The sequence below is a fragment of the Gymnoscopelus braueri genome (genome assembly GCF_963280865.1).
Source record: "Gymnoscopelus braueri genome assembly, chromosome: 14".
Classification (NCBI taxonomy): domain Eukaryota; kingdom Metazoa; phylum Chordata; class Actinopteri; order Myctophiformes; family Myctophidae; genus Gymnoscopelus; species Gymnoscopelus braueri.
The window spans coordinates 52,616,738-52,633,567 of record NC_137619.1 but is presented as its reverse complement, the minus strand read 5'-3'; the positions used below and the strand labels follow the sequence as shown (position 1 = coordinate 52,633,567).

Sequence of the window (16,830 nt, the reverse complement as noted above, 5' to 3'; positions counted from 1 at the left end):
GTGTGTGTGTGTGTGTGTGTGTGTGTGTGTGTGTGCGTGTGCGTGTGCGTGCCATGGGTGTGCGTCTGTGTGTGTGTGTGTGTGTGTGTGTGTGTGTGTGTGTGTGTGTGTGTGTGTGTGTGTGTGTGTGTGTGTGTGTGTGCGTGCGTGTGCGTGCCGTGTGTGTGTGTGTGTGTGTGTGTGTGTGTGTGTGTGCGTGCCATGGGTGTGTGTCTGTGTGTGTGTGTGTGTGTGTGTGTGTGTGTGTGTGTGTGTGTGTGTGTGTGTGTGTGTGTGCACGCCCGTGTGCGTGCCATGTGTGTGTGCGTGTGTAAGAGGCACCATGTGCTGTCAGCTCACTCTGAATAGAGTGGGACTGATACTGTATCTTTGGGGCCAATGCAGATACGTAGACTAAAAAAATGTGATATCAATGCATGCAATTAGCCGATCATCAAGCCTGACTGTAGATCGCAGAACCCTAATGAGACTCTGAGAAGCTTATCTGGAACCAAGACGTAGCGTATGGAAACTTAATGGTGAAATATGGTTCACTTAGTTCTTGTAATGCAGTGGTTCTCAACCAGTGGTATGGGGACCACCAGTGGTCCTTGAGGGGGTTCCAAGTGGTCCCCAGCTAAATGAAGGAGAGTTGGTAACCAAATGGACCCTTATTAGATCTTTAACTCTTGAGAGCGTAAAATGAAACCAAATGGACCCTTATTAGATCTTTAACTCTTGAGAGAATAAAATTATTGTTAAACATCTGCATTAATTAATTTCCAAGAAGTCTAAACAATTAGAGAATGTAGAATAATTGTTATTTTGATCCACGACAACAAAATATATATAAGTTTTGGGTCTGCGAGCGTCTAAATCTCATCAAATGGTCTGTGGCTCAAATACCGAATAAATAGTGGACCTTGATATGAAAAGGGTTGAAACCCACTGTTGTAATGGACATGTGTGGCTCCTGCCATGCTGGACTCTTTGGAAGCCAAATGAGCTACATCAGTGATGGCCACTGAGAGCTCAGTACTCAGATTTAGTTTACTCAAGTAAAAGTATCAATACTGCAATGTAGAAACACTGTTACAAGTAAAAGTACAAACGTATTGGCATCAAAATATACTCAAAGTACCAAAAGTAGATGTAATCATCACGCAGAATATCCCAAGTTATCATAAAATGTTAACAAATCTTTGGAAAATAGACAGAATTTTAATAGGGCTGAAGTGGTTAATGTATCTTTTGCAATAATAATCCAAATCTACAAAGTAACTAGTAACTAACTGGCAGTGGGTGATTCATTTATTTATTTATTCTGGCAGTGAAAGAGTTAAGTACAGTACTTGAGTACATGTACTTAATTACTTTCCACCATTGGCTTTATTTAATCCATGGTGTAGCGTATGGTTGTAGTGAGCTGGTCTAATCCTCTCTCCTCATCCACAGAGCAGCAGCAGTGAAACAATCATTATTATCAGGAGATGAAGGTCACGTGTCTGTCAGCGTGTGTCCTACTTTACAGCCCACCCACCCAGAGCCAACATGTATCTACACACACACACACACACACACACACACACACACACATACACACATACTGTACATAGGGCTGACCCAGGCACTGTCGCTCTTTTACAGTGACACAAACACACACTAGTGCTGCACGATTAATCGAAAAAAGATCGTGATCTCGATTCAGACACCTATGCGATCTCGATTTTGAATTATGACGATTTTTTTTTGCTTAATATTTTTATATTTACAAGAGAATTGTGTGAGAATCGTGTGAGAATCGTGATCTCAATTCTTATGGAGGAAAATCGTGATTCACATTTGAGCAAGAATCGTGCAGCCCTAACACACACACACACACACACACACACACACACACACACACACACACACACACAAGGACACACACACACACACACACACACACACACACACACACACACACACACACACACACACACACACGCACGGATACACAAACACACACACGGACACAGACAGACAGACACAGACAGACAGACAGACACAGACAGACAGACACAGACAGACAGACACAAATACACACGGACACACACGGACACACACGGACACACACACGCACACACACACACACACACACACGCACACACACACACACACACACACATAGATATAGAAACCTAGATACCTCATTGGCCTCTGCAGTTCGTTGGAGCAACTTGTATCGCGGCCGCCATTTTCGCGTAGGCAAAAGGACACTCAAAGTGACTACTGGCCAATCACAGCGCTCACAGCGCGTTGACTACAGGCCAATCACAGTGCGTCTTTTCTAAGACCTGTCAGAATCTAGTTGTCCCGCCCCCACCTGCCTCTGATTGGCCTACCGAACGCCCCCTTCTGTGACACACGCGGAAGCTTCAGGGAAGCTCTCCTACGCTAAAATGGCACCCAAGATACACATGCCTCAGAGCCGAAGGAGGCGTCTACCTATATATGTCTATGCACACACACACACACACACACACACACACACACACACACACACACACACACACACACACACACACACACACACACACACACACACACACACACACACACACACACACACACACACACACACACACACACATACACACAAACATATTTATGTTTGAATGTGAAATTGAAAAAGCCTTTTCATGATGATGAAGCCTGCAGGTCCAATCAGTGTTTATTTAATCCATTTTAGACCGGGTAAGAATCTGTGTTATTTTTAAATTTCTTTGGCTATTTTTTGAAAAAACAATCGTGAAAATGTGTGCAAAAATATATATATTTATTCAAAGATTTGCACAAATTGTATTTTTTTTTTGCAGATATACAAGCTCGCAGCGCGGCACTGCTATTTTTCTAATAGCCAAAGAAATCTAAAAGTGACACAGATGCTTTCCCGGTCTTAATGGGTTAATGGTGAAGCTTTCAAAAGGGTCAACAAGTGTGAAAAATGTGAGGTAAACTGGTGTGGCCTATATGAGTGCAACCTAGTTTGTTTTGGTGCGACTATCCTCGTGGCAGAACCCATGAACAGTGTTTGTGCCAAGTCTGGTGAGGATTGGAGCGACGGTATGCCTGTGGCCCCTGACGTGGCCCCCTGGTGGGACTATATTGTTATGGCAGGCCCCTGTTTGTGTCAAGTTTGGTGCGGATAGAGAACCGAAGTGTGACATCACTGCCACTAGAGGTATTTATTTTTAGTAGTTATTTTTTCTATTGAAAATACCATAGGGTCATATAAGAACTGTGTTCCAAAAATAAACATATCAGCCCCGCGATTTCACTCATTATGGATATGAAGCATCAGCAGACGGTGGAAAAAGTAATAATTGCTGCTAAGAAAGAGTGATTTCTCCAAAATCACCTGGGAGAGCACACGCACGCACGCACGTGTACAACACACAGAAATGTGTGAGGGGAGGAATCAATTGGCAATCAGGGAGAAAAAGTGCTATAAATACATACAGTATATAATTTATATACAGTATATAGATAGATATATTGTTGTATAAATAATAGATATTACAGACAGACAGACAGACAGACAGACAGACAGATAGACAGACAGAATGAACAGGACTCAGTGTAGGTGAAAAGAGGAGCGTGGAGACTGTGGTTGAACTTTCAACCAGAACACCCATATACATACAGTACATACTGCATGTAGGGCTTTCACCAACTAGTCGACTAGTCGACTTTGTTGGTACTAGTCGAATAGTTAAAAAAATATATATGTTTTTTTTAATTAATTTTTTTAAATTTGTTTTAATGCCATAGTAATGGCCCATCTTACTATTATTATTATCCTCCTGACTTTATTTTTGATCAAAAGGGGGTCAAAAGTATGCCCAATAAAAGCCTATTATTGGGCAATGGGGATCCTTGGAGACGCTGCTGTGGTGCTGTGCTGCTGTGCCAGAAGCGCTTCCCTTAAAACGCCATAAAAATAAGGGCAGGAGGATAATAATAATAGTAATATTTAGGATGGCATTAAAACAATGCCCCCCCCCCCTAAAAAACAAAAACAAACCCCCCCCCCCCCCTTTTTTTTTTAATGTAAATTTCGACCAGTCGACTAGTCGACTACTACTTGGTCAAATGAGTCGACTAGTAAAAATCATTAGTTGTGAATGCCCTAACTGCATGTGTGTGAACCAGCATTAAGCACAAACAGACAGTCTCCAAAGTACTCCAGACCAGCATGGCACGTTGCCAGACACTCAAACATTAAGGTTACGTAGTTTGTGTGACGTCTGAATAAATGATAGGGAGCGGTATAAAACCTCTGCAGTATTCATGAGCACAACGTGAATTATTTATGTCTGTAACAAGCATAGAGTCGGAGAGCTGAGAGCAACATTCCTCCGGTGGAGTTAAAGCGTGTTACCTTTGGGTAGGGTTGCCAACTAGTAGGGCGTACCTTAATTCCAGTGGTGGAAAGTAACTAAGAACATTTACTTAAGTGCTGTACTTAAGTACAATGTTGAGGTATTTGTACTTTACTTGACCATTTCCAATTTCCAATACTTTTACTTGTACTCCACTACATCTCGGATCCAAATATTCTACTTTTGCTCCACTACATTTATTCGAAAACTTTAGTTACTAGTTACTTTGTAGATTTTGATTATTATTAGAAAACATACATTAACCCTATGTACATCATTTGAAAATAGCCGATCTACAAGCTCAGACTCAAGCTATTTTCAAAAGATTTGTATACATTTCATACATTTGAAAACTTGTGAAATGGGACCTTCTGCATAATGAGTACTTTCTACTTTTAGTACTTTAAGTACATTTTAGTAGCAATACTTTTGTACTTTTACTCAAGCACATTTTGAATTCCGGACTTTTACTTAAAGGTAGGGTAAGTGATATTTTTTGGTTAAAACAAAAAGTATTTTGTTAAAGGAGGAGTTCACCCAAAAAATTACTTATTTTCTATCAATTGCACACCCTATGAAGTCTTGAATCCATGGATTCTTTTTTGTTTTGGTCGCATTCCTAAGCTAATAATTTGAATCCCGTCTCCTGGCGGCTAATGTATCCGGTAGGAGACACAAAGTGGATTATTTGTGTCTCGTACCGGAAATACACACGGCCATCAAATTATTGTCTTAGGAATGCCACAAAAACAAAAATAAATCCATGAAATCAAGGCTTCATGGGGTGTGTAATTGATAGAAAATAAGTCATTTTTTGGGTGAACTCCTCCTTTAAAAGGTTAAAACACTATATTCTGATAGTAATCATTGTTATAGAGTGTTTTTTTCAGTAACAGATGTCTCCCTGTCTCTCCAGCTCTTTAATAAACAGAAAATACATTTTTCGGTAGGTGTCAAAATCTCAGCCAATCAGGAGAAAGTACCAATTTTTAAGCTTAATTTGTATAGTGTTCCAGTTCCAATTTTGTCTGCTAATTTCTTAGTGTCATCACTTCCAATTTCACTTGTTTAATCTATATCCTGATTGAGTTCTCTATCCTGATTGGATAAAATTGGAAATGAAACTGAAACGAAAATGAATATCTGTTTAATAAAGAGGTGGAGAGACAAGGAGACTCCTTTTACTGAACAAACACTCTATAGCAATGAGTACTATCAGAATGTAGAGCTATTTAACAATTATTTTAACCAACGCAAATCACTTACCCTACCTTTAAGTATTTCTACATTGCAGTATTGATACTTTTACTTACAAGTAAAACATTTGAGTACTTTTTCCACCACTGCTTAATTCTAAAAAAAATAAGGGACGCCCAGAAAAGGATACAATCTCACTGTATATATTATACAGTTTTTATTATATTAACCCACTTGAACCATGCAGGCATCCACATTCTGGGGGGATCATTAGCCAGGAATAGCAGATCTACAAGCTAACAACGTGTTGTGTAATGCGACGCGTTGTGAGCTTGTAGATCTGCTATTTTTGGCTAATACATTTTGGTGTAGACAGAAAAAAGATTGTTCCTTATCAGTTCAACAAGGGACACGTCTTTTAGTTTCCAAATAAAGGACGATTCCATATTTCAAGGGACAGTTCCCAACCCTAGCTTAACATTAAAGGGCAAGACCACTTTGGTAGAGGTTTGGGTTGTGTAGTTACCTTGCCATGATGTAACTCCAAAGGTGGACAAGAAATCAAAAATAATTGCTCCATTGATTAGAAATTGATAATTCAAAATATGCTCCTCATTGACTTACATTGTAAGGTAAAACAGCTCTCAAAGTCACTCTTTTAGCATGTACACAAACGCAAACAAAGTTGATTCAGACAATATAGAACATCACCAAACCCAGTACTGTTTTTTTTTTTTATAAAAATGTTAACTTCCTGTTGATTTTGCTATTTTTATTAAGAAGAAAACCCGGACTGGATTCGCGGATCCGGATCCGGATCTTCAAATAGTAAAATCAGCAGGAAGTTAACATTTGTATTTAAAAAAAAACAGTACTGGGTTTGGTGATGTTCTATACTGTCTGAATCAGCTTTGTTCGTGTTCGTTGATGTGCTTAAAGAGTGACTTTGAGAGCTGTTTTACGGTACAATGTAAGTCAATGAGGAGCAAATTTAGAATGATCAATTTCTAATCAATGGAGCAATTATTTTTGATTTCTTGTCCACCTTTGGAGTTACATCATGGCAAGGTAACTACACAACCCAAACCTCTACCAAAGTGGTCTTGCCCTTTAAGACCTGGAACGCATCTGTGTCACTTTTTCATTTGAGCTAAAAAGCATTATTTTACACTTTGGCTATTTCTGAAAAAACCGTGAAAATGTGTGCAAATCTTATATATATATATTCTTTTAAAGCGAACATTAACTAAAATCTTTGCATCTGGGGGTCCCTGGAACAAAATATTTTGAGATGGGGGTCCGCGGCCAAATTCATATCATTTTGGAGGTCCTTGACATGAAAAAGTTTGAGAACCACTGATATAGAAACATACGTTTTTCAGAAAACTGTTAGGATTTAGAAGACATTTTGCAAAATCGGAACCTCAGGCCTCAATGGGTTAAAGCAGTGATTGTAACGAGGTTCTCTCTCTCTCTCTCTCTCTCTCTCTCTCTCTCTCTCTCTCTCTCTCTCTCTCTCTCTCTCTCTCTCTCTCTCTCTCTCTCTCTCTCTCTCTCTCTCTCTCTCTCTCTCTCTCTCTCTCTCTCTCTCTCTCTCTCTCTCTCTCTCTCTCTCTCTCTCTCTCTCAGCAGTAACCTATAGCAGTCTAAAGCCCCTTATGTAAGTGAGTGGAACGGCTAGAAATGTGAACTATTTAAAATAGATTACTGCTTGGTGCAATATCATGACAGCTACAGTATGCCACCAGGAGAGAGAGAGAGAAAGAGAGAGAGAGAGAGATAGAGAGATAGAGAGATAGAGAGATAGAGAGATAGAGAGAGAGAGAGAGAGAGAGAGAGAGAGAGAGAGACACGCGCACACACACACACACACACACACACACACACACACACACACACACACACACACACACACACACACACACACACACACACACACACACACACACACACACACACACACACACACACACACACACACACACACACACACACACACACACACACACACACACACACACACACACACAGAGAGAGAGAGAGAGAGAGAGAGAGACAGAAGGGATTTGGAGGGAGGTGTGTAGAGACAAAGCAGGGCCAGGCTGGGTTACATCAATATTTCATTTCATCACATGAAGAGAAAAGGAAATGAAAGGAGAGCAGCATGAGAAGATGAGATACAAGAGGTCACGATAAACACCACTAGTCCATGAGCACAGCCACACTATATGCACACCTTTGGGTTATGCGCTCGTTATGCATACATTACATCACAGTCATTTAGCAGACGCTGTTATCCAAAGCGACTTACAATAAGTGCATTCAACATAGGTAGGGAACGAAACTACTAATCACCAGAAGTCTTAAGTGCATTCTCTTCTAAAACAAGCAACTAAGAGTATACCTAGCGCCAGTGGTGGAAAAAGTACTCAAATGTTTTACTTAACACATTCGGTGCCAGAGTTGTATTAAAAAAGTGACGTTGAGTGCCAGAGATCTCACCGTTTGTAACCGCTACACTGTTTACAGCTGCAGACTCCACGACGAGCACCCGATTGTAAACGATATATGCGTGCACGATGGTGGATGGTCCTGGCTAACGCCTGGAACAATAACATCTCTCACGCGAGTCACCACGGCGGAGTGATCTCGGATCGAAAATGAGTGGTTTTCCCCACTGTAAAAAGTTAAGGAAATATGGAGTTTTTTTGCAAGGAGATAGAATGGGAGCAGATGGGAGCAATTTTTTTTGGCACGATGATCCATCTGTCCCTTCCTTCTCAGAGTCACCGTGGGTGATTCCAGAGCTGCGCTAGCCCCCCCCCCCCTTGTGGAAAAAAACAAAAAAAAACTAAAAGATTGATTTCACATAGATTTACGGTTTTGGCACTCATCGTCACTTTTTGCAAAACCGTAGATTTACGGTTTTGGCACCCAAGGTGTTAAGTAAAAGTATCAATACTGCAATTTAAAAGTACTCTGTTACAAGTAAAAGTCCGGAATTCAACATTTACTTGAGTAAAAGTACAAAAGTATTGGTATAAAAATGTACTTAAAGTACCAAAAATATTAGTATAAAGTATAAGTACCTCAAAATTGTACTTGAGTACAGTACTTGAGTAAATGTACTTGGTTACTTTACACCACTGCCTAGCGCTAAGGTAGAAGTGCAATATAGCAGCTACCTACGAGAGCAAGAGCTAAAACATATACGTGTATCGAATAAACAAGATCCAATAAAACAAGAGCTCGTACAAGTAGTCGACAACAAGTAGGCAAGGCTAAGTGGAAGGGTCAGGGTAATGTTTGCTGAAGAGGTGTGTTTTCAGCCTGCGGTGAAAGATGGGCAGTGCCAGTGACTCTGCTGTCCTGACATCAGTGAGGAGTTCATTCCACCACTGTGGGGCCAGAACAGAAAAAAGCCGTGACCGTGTAGATCGGCCAGAAGGACCATCGAGCGACAGGGAAACCAGTCGCCCCGAGGCGGCAGACCGAAGTGGTCGGGCAGAGGTGTAAGGCTCGACCATAGCCTGGTAGCATACCGGTAGTTTAAGTTTTAGACAGTGATTTAACCACTTAAACCCAGTGGTGTAAAGTAACTAAGTACATTTACTCAAGTACTGTACTTAAAGTACAATTTTGAGGTATTTTTTCACTTTACTGGAGTATTTCCAATTTTCTGTACTTTTACTTCTACACCACTACATCTCAGAGGCAAATATTATACTTTTACTCCACTACAATTATTTGAAAACTTCGTTACAAAACATACATTAACCACTTCATTCTGGCCATATACATTTTGGCCATTTGAAAATAGCAGATCTACAAGCTCACAATGCATTGTGAGCTTGTAGATCTACTATTTTCAAAAGATTTGTATACATTAGAAAACTTGAAGTGAGACATTCTGCACAATGAGTTGAGGTGCCCCTGAGCACCTCAACACACTCAAGGCCTAACTGCTCCCCTCTCTGTGCTCAGTTTGACCACGTGAGCAGCAATCAGCTGGGTGAAGCTGAAAACTGAATTTCCCTCACAGGGTCAAATAGGTCTAATTATTATTATTATTATTATTATTATTATTATTATTATTATTATTATTATTATTATTATTATTATGGTTATTATCATGATGCAAGCCTCCAGTGAGTGAGTCTGGACCGAGGATACAACAAACACCATCAGCCCTGAATGAATGCACTGAGTCAGCACATTAACACACCATTATCACCTAATATAGATAGAGAGACAAGCAGCACATTACCACACACACACACACACACCACCAGCTGCTTTACATCTCTACTGAGAGAGAGAGAGAGAGAGAGAGAGAGAGAGAGAGAGAGAGAGAGAGAGAGAGAGAGAGAGAGAGAGAGAGAGAGAGAGAGAGACAGACAGACAGACAGACAGACAGACAGACAGACAGACAGACAGACAGACAGACAGAGAGAGATAGCGAGAGCGAGAGAGAGAGAGAGAGAAAGAGAGAGAGAGAGAGCGAGAGAGAGAGAGAGAGAGAGAGAGAGAGAGAGAGAGAGAGAGAGAGAGAGAGAGAGAGAGAGAGAGGGAAAGAGGGAGATAGAGATAGAGATAGAGATAAAGAAAGTGAGGGAGAGAGGTTATGAGCAAATGAAAATGTAAGTACCCAAAACTGAGAGATTACCCAGGTAAGAAAGAAAGAAAGAAACTGAAAGAAAATAAAGAAAGAAAAAGAAAAGAAACCCAAAAAAAAGAAAAGAGATTGGAACATCTTTGATCCAAAGCCAAAACTAACCTACAGTACAGTGCAGGGTGGTGGTGGTGCGTGCGCACGCGTGAGCGTGCATGCTTGCGTGCGCACGCGTGCAAGTGTGTGTGCTTGCGGGCGTGCTTGTGTGTGCGCGCGTGTGCATGCGTGCGTGTGTGTGCGTGTGTGTGTGTGTGTGTGTGTGTGTGTGTGTGTGCGTGCGTGTGGAGTACAGCTGCCAGAAGCACATTCCACACGCTCCCACTTCCTGAATGGCGGGTCCAGTGTGCTAAGGCTACCCTCCTCCTCCCTAAAGCCCTCCACCGTTCAGCTGACTGGCTCAGGTATGAACTGAACCTCTGGACAACTCCAAGACCCACACAAATACTATGGAAACATTTAGCACAGGCTCTTATCCAGAGACACTTCAATGTGAGAGCATTGAAGTGAGCTCTACTCAATAAACAACAAGGTAAATAGTCATATAAGTAGAGTGTAGAGAGAACAATGTAATGCCTCAAAGAAACTATAGGATACCAGGTAAACAATGAACCTAGCATCTGTCTAAACAACATGGCATCTAAATCAGTGGTTCTCAAACTTTTTCATGTCAAGGACCCCCAAACTGATATGTATTTGGCCGCGGACCCCCATCTCAAATATTTTGTTTCAGGGACCCCCCAGAAGCAAAGATTTGAGTTACAAATGTTCGCTTTAAAACATAAAGGTTTGCACAAATGATCACGATTTTTCATAGCGCTGTGAGCTTGTATATCTGCTATTTTTGAATAGCCAAAGTATAAAAAGGTTAAAGTGGTTAAAGTTATTGTGATGCTATATTAACACATTTTGCTGGGGACCCCATGGAACCCCCCCAGGACCACTGGGGGTCCCCGGACCCCACTTTGAGAACCAATGATCTAGATAACATTCTGTACATTTGTGGTCGAGAAAAAATGAATGTACGAAACAAAAACACGAGAACAAGTGACCAAGATAATGTCTGCATAGTAGCCTATAGCATCTATCGAAAGGTGGCTAAATACAAATAAAACCGTGGGGGAAAACACAAAAGAGAACCCAAAGCACTGAAACAGCAGAGTCCCAAAGACCAAACCAATGAACCAGTGAAGTGCCAGAATAGAGGAACGTCTCCATCATCTCCTCAGTCACTGACTAACATAAGATGGAGTTGCATTATTAGCCATACATTCAGCGAAGCCAGCTGTGGTAAAGACATAGAAGATACAAAGAGACATTGTCCTCCTTCTGTGATAGCGGTTTGAATGCAGTGAAACTATGTCTGATACGCGAACTGCCTTTTCCCATATTGTTGGGAAGCCTCGCCCCGAAGGGTCGAGGCTTCCCCTATTGGGTGGGCGCGCGGGCGGGGACTTCTTTCCTCTATATTAGAAGAGTTAGGACGTCACATTCTAATACAGCCCAAATACCCAATCTCAGTGCTAGCCTCAGTGGCGCACCTCGATAATCATTGGACTACCGCTTCACTACCTCTGGAAGTCTAGGTTCGACTCCCCCTTGGGGCATTACTTTTTCAAACAACCGCGGACTACTTTTTTTTCGCCGATAAAGTATAGTTTTGGACCATGACGGAGGCGTGCCGACTCAGCAGACCTTGAGGCCGATGAGGCGCGCCCGAGCGACTCCAGGCGCGAGTGCCCGCGCCGACCGGCCGATGGTCTGCTAGTCGACTAAGCGCCGTCCGAGTTATGTACCGATAGGCACAGAATCGTGAATGATGTTGTGGGGACTGCGTTTGCCCCAACTGCCACTCACTGCACTAACAAAGCCCGCCAGCCCCGCCCCCTTGTGCTTCAACAGTATGGGAAAAGGCAGTTCGCGTCTGATACACTAGACAGTAAAGTGACAAATTATGACTTGACTTTTAACTTTTTAATACCTTAACACATTGACTGCCAGAGTTATTTCAGATTTTTTAGCAGTTTTATGCCAGAGATTTTTCATTGAGAAAAAAAAAGTACTCAGGAGCCAAGATACAGAATTTTTAAGTTTTAAGTTAACAAGGAAGTGGCTGGGAGTCTAAATCTTCGAAAAATCATATCTCCTTGGTCTTTGGGTCAAAAAAAAAAAAAAAAATGTCTTTTTTTCAAAAAACGCATACCGGTATATGCGTTCTTGTCAGGCAATTTAAAAGAACAAACAAAAACTGGTCAAACATTGGACAAATTGTCAAATAACATAAGAGAGAGGCAAACATTGTGAAAATAGCTCACAAGCAGGCGTTGTGAGCTTGTAGATCTGCTATTTTCATAATATTTATCTGTGGAACAGAGTCAAACTAAATGTAATGCCTCAACTCCCACAATTCCAAGTGCTTGTCAGAGTGGGAGGTCCGCAGTTCAAATATGATTATTTTGGGTGGTCCCGAGTTCAAATATGATTATTTTGGGTGGTCCCCAGTTCAAATATGATTATTTTGAACACGGTATGCAACATGGAATTGACAACACTGGCTCAGTGCAGGCTTTCCGAGTCAGATTTCAAGCTTTTTCACTTTTTGTTTTAAACGTTGGAAAATGTATGAATGTTTTTTCAACATGGCGATTATGCAATAAGAAATCTGATTAATTCAACTTAATTGCGATTATGTACTAATAGTGACAGGCCTACTACTTTCACTGAAAGTTGGGAGCAGAACAGGAGGGCAAAACACTGACACTGCACAGGAAAACCTACCCAGCCAGCACACCGGCTATGTTTCCATCTCCTTGTCAAAAGGAATTGTAAGCAACATTTCTAACGGGAAAATAAAATGCAAGTCAGCTACGTTCCCTTCAGAGAAGGACAGCAGAGCACACTCACACTCTCGCACGCACGCAAGCGCGCTCACACACACACACTAAAACTCACACTCACACACACACACACACACACACACACACACACACAAACTGATAACTACCCTGAGCACAGCCACTACTACCTCATTAAAGTGGCAATCCCTAGGTTTTCGTGGGATTTGAACCTGGGTTTCATCTACCTACCGCTCGCCCAAGAGGCAATACAGTACAGTCGATCGTTTCCGGCTGCTTTCCAAGATGGTAGATTTGAATTCGCCGAAAAAGTGGCTTCAAAACAGGTCTGTAGACCGTTCCCTTAGTCCATATTTCTAAATGTCTCAATGGTAGAGTAGGCAGACCATAATCAGTTCCGGATCGCAGCATTAATTATTTTTTACAGTGAGATTCAGTCAACCGTTTATCACATAATCTCTTAATTATAATTGTCCATGATTTTCCGTGTGGCGTCACTCACACCATTCATCGCAATTTGGCATGACAAGTCCAGAAAGACCACCGAACCCAATCCAAAAGGGTCATTTCATTATACTTTGTTGCGCCGCCGGTGTCGCGTAACCGAAAATAGCCCGATCTACAAGCCCCTGCGACGCGACGTAGGGGCTTGTTGTAGATTCGGGGTGGGTGACAACCAGTGGTGTAAAGTAACTAAGTACATTTACTCAAGTACTGTACTTAAGTACAATTTTGAGCCATTTTTACTTTAGTGGAGTATTTCCAATTTTCAGTACTTTTACTTCTACTCCACTACATCTCAGAAGCAAATGTTGTACTTTTACTCCTCTACAATTATTTGAAAACTTTAGTTACTAGTTACTTTGCAGATATAAATTATTATATTATAAAACACACATTAACCACTTTAGCCCTATTTTATACCTAGGCTATTTGAAAATAGCCGTTCTACAAGCTCACAACGCGTCGCGATACATTGCAGTATTGATATACTTTTACTTAAGTAAAACCTTTGAGTACTTTTTACACCACTGGGTGACAACCGGCGGTGCAAACCCAGTATGAAATTAATCAGGCAAATCGGGACGTGTTTGACATCTAAGCCGGGTTCCCTCCAGTAACAATACTGTCCATTCAACAAGGGCCCGGGGGTTTGTAGATTTAAGAAGGAATGGAGAGAGAGAGGGGGTTTGGGGTGTGTGTGTGTGTGTGTGTGTGTGTGTGTGTGTGTGTGCGTGTGCGTGTGCGTGTGCGTGTGGTGGTGGCGGGGGGGGGGGGAATTGGAGGGATAATTTTGGGGGATTTCTCTCAGGCAGCGCAGAATGAAAACGGTCGCAGGCTCTCTGCCAGAAGAACCAGAGAGACCGGCAGTCTCCAGTTAACCATCCAACACTGTCCACTCCACTGTAAACACACTGCCACACACACTCAGAGAGAGAGAGAGACGGAGGGAGAAGGAGAGGGAGAGAGAGAGAGAGAGAGAGAGAGAGAGAGAGAGAGAGAGAGAGAGAGAGAGAGAGAGAGAGAGAGAGAGAGAGACACAGAAAGAGAGAGAGATAGGGAGTGTAGAGGTGCTGTACTTACTTTACTGGAGTTTTCTTAGTTTTATTTCCAGTTTTCAGTACTTTTACTTCTACTCCACAACATCTCAGAGAAAAATATTGTACTTTTACTCCACTACAATTATTTGAAAACTTTAGTTATTAGTTACTTTGTAGATAAAAAATGTTTAATTATAAGACATACATTACCACTTTAGCCCTATTTTATACCTATAGGCTATTTGAAAATAGCCGATCTACAAGCCACAACGCGTCGCGATGCGACGCGTTGTGAGCTTGTAGATCGGCTATTTTCAAACATTTCAGTACTTTTACTTTTGGTACTTAAAGCTTATTTTGATGCCAATACTTTTGTACTTTTACTCAAGTAACATCCTGAACACAGGCCTTTTACTTGTAACAGAGTATTTTCATATTGTGGTATTGCTACTTTAACTTTAAAGTAAAATATCTGAGTACTTCTTTCACCACTACATTTAAACACAGTCTTTTCGTGCACTATTTTAAACTGTTTTGGGGGAAAAGGCTGCTAATTGTCCCAAAAGTGACTGCAAAATCCATCCTGAAAGCTCTATATCAGGGTACCCTTGCCAACAGCAAATTAGTGGTTTGGTAAGCTAGTCTTTCCGAGTTACGAATGTGACATAGCTCTGTTTACACAATGCTGTACCCTCTCCAACTGTACATACTTTCCTAAATTGTTTTATTATGTTTCTGACACTTGCTTTGGCAACATAAACTTTGACTTCCACTCCACTGCATCTCAGAGACAAATATTTTACTTCTACTCCACTACATCTCAGAGACAAATATTTTACTTCTACTCCACTACATCTCAGAGACAAATATTTAACTTCTACTCCACTACATCTCAGAGACAAATATTGTACTTCTACTCCACTACATCTCAGTGACAAATATTTTACTTCTACTCCACTACACCTCAGTGACAAATATTTTACTTCTACTCCACTACAATTATTTGAAAACTTTAGTTACTAGTTACTTTGTAGATTTGGATTATTATGACAAAACATACCACTTCAGCCCCATAGTTTGGCTATTTGAAAATAGCCGATCTACAAGCTCACAACGCGTCATTTATGTGAGTCCACACTTATAAAATACATTACAAGGGCCCAAATATCTTCTGATGTCCTACACACTCGAGATAACATGTGTCTCAGTGCATTACATTACATTACATTACAGTCATTTAGCAGACGCTTTTATCCAAAGCGACTTACAATAAGTGCATTCAAGTAGGGAACGAAACTACTAATCACCAGACGTCTTAAGTGCATTCTCTTCTAGATCAAGCAACTAAGAGCATACCTAGCGCTAAGGTAAAAGTGCAATATATCAGATACCTACTTGTTTAAACAGATGAGACAAATAGGAAAATCAAATGAGCAAGTGCTAAAACAAATAAGTGTATTCAAATAAAACAAAAAAATTATCTGAAAAATAATCGACAACAAGTAGGCAAGGCTAAGAGGCAGGGTCAGGGTAGTGTTTCCTGAAGAGGTGGGTTTTCAGCCTGCGGCGAAAGATGGGCAGTGACGCGTTATTATGGATCGCACGCCAGCTCTTGGCAAACCCCGCTTTGATTGGTCAGTAGTCGCTGTGATTGACAGTTCTCGTTTTTGCAACTATGCCTAAACCTAACCCTAACCCTAACCCCAGTAAAACTATGCCTGCCAGGGAGCCAATCAGACAGGTAAGGCGGGTCTATATCCTGGAGCGTTGGTGGGATCCATAATCACGCGGCAGTGACTCTGCTGTCCTGACATCAGTGGGGAGTTCATTCCACTGTGGGGCCAGAACAGAAAAAAAGCTGTGACCGTGTAGATCGGCCAGAAGGACCACTGAGCGACGGGGAAACCAGTCGCCCCGAGGCGGCAGACCGAAGTGGTCGGGCAGAGGTGTAAGCATCGACCATAGCCCAGAGGTAAGAAGGAGCTGGTCCTTTCACTGCCCTATATGCTCGCGCCAGGGTCTTAAACTGGATGCGAACCGGTGCATGCCAGTGCATGAATCCAAACAAGTTCAGAATGTACAGAATTGTAAGCAACACAGTCATCACAGGTCATACACTTCCGTCTGCCATGTTACCAACACCGGGAAACAATGATGGGTACCTT

General features: G+C 41.6%; 1 protein-coding gene across 2 annotated transcripts in view; it reads right to left on the bottom strand.

Moving 5' to 3' along the window:
* ninl (ninein-like) overlaps positions 1-16,830 on the bottom strand; it is a 110,858-nt gene that overhangs the window by 74,223 nt on the left and 19,805 nt on the right. The gene's annotated exons all lie outside the window — the stretch shown is intronic.